Consider the following 1,272-nt stretch of genomic DNA (forward strand, 5'->3'; position numbering starts at 1 on the left):
CTTAAAAGCCTGGACAAGTAAGTAGACATAGTGAGCCTCCACGCCCCAGATGGGAATTCAGCCTGAAATTACAGTAAAGAGGAGACACGGGGGAAACCAGTCCAGCGACTGGCTCTCCTTCTATTGTCCTTCAAGGCCTTTTATACTTTTGATTATACATAGAGATCAATGGGTAATACAAAATTATGTAGCGTTAGCAGCCCAGACTCTTTCTGTATCTCTTTTTGTATACAAAAGGTCTCAGGTGATTTACATTATCTTCTGGCCAAGAGGCTTGTTAACACTTTTTGTCTCTCTTCCTTAATGAGTGTTAATTTCGTTTCCCCTGAAGTGTTTTTCTTTAATCTGCATCTCCTTAAAGCATTAAAGTTACATCTCTATAGAACAAAGGTGCAGTGGGTTATAACAAAGAAGGTGCTTAACTCAAAGATCTAATGTTGCTAATACCAGGTCTACTACTTGTTTTTCTATATACCAACTATATCTAAAAATGAAGGATATGAAAATTTGGCAGCAAGTATTGGCTCAACAAATGAAACCTTTAATCAGTCCTATTCTAATGATTTTGACTCCTCGGAAGCCCCTACATTCCTAGGATGTTTTAAGCTTCCTGTGCCTCCTGCGGTCAGGAGGCCTCAAACAAGCACATTCGCAGCTGTAGGAGTCCTGCAGGCAGGCTAGAAAGCCATCAGAGGGGTTTTTGGATTGAAACACTCTTTCAAATGCAGAAGACTAAAGCCCTGAATTGACTTTTTCCAGAGAATGTCAGAAAAGTGGAAAAGCAGGCAGATTCTTATTTTTTGGGGGGTGGATCTCAGAAAATTCCAGGGGGAAAACCTGAGGTCTGATTAGCCTTGCCATCAGAGCGCTGCCGCATGACCTTGTCACGGGTGGAATTCCTCACGCTGGCTCCCGGCAGAGTGGGTTGCCATTTTCTTCTCCAGGGGATCTTCCCAAACCAGGGATTGAACCCAGGTCTCCTGCATTGCAGGCAGACGCTTTAACCTCTGAGCCATCAGGGAGGCCCAAATATATATATATATATATATATATATATACACACACACACACACACACACATATATTTCCCCCTTAAGAGATTTCCTTAGGAGGAATTAAAGAACTTCAGTGTGAAATGATGTGGCTCAGTAGTAAAGAATCCGCCTGCCAAGGTTCAATCCCTGGGTCGGGAAGACCCCCTGGAGGAGGAAATAGCAACCCACTCCAGCACTCTTGCCTGGGAAATCCCATGGACAGAAGAGCCTGGCGGTT

At 43.6% G+C, this 1,272-nt stretch overlaps 1 non-coding gene across 1 annotated transcript; it reads right to left on the reverse strand.

Annotated features, from left to right (window-relative positions):
* On the reverse strand, positions 951 to 1,022 carry TRNAC-GCA. The gene has a single exon. It is a non-coding gene; the product is annotated as a tRNA-Cys (tRNA).

This window comes from Capra hircus, chromosome 23, assembly GCF_001704415.2.
Source record: "Capra hircus breed San Clemente chromosome 23, ASM170441v1, whole genome shotgun sequence".
In the NCBI taxonomy this organism is placed as follows: domain Eukaryota; kingdom Metazoa; phylum Chordata; class Mammalia; order Artiodactyla; family Bovidae; genus Capra; species Capra hircus.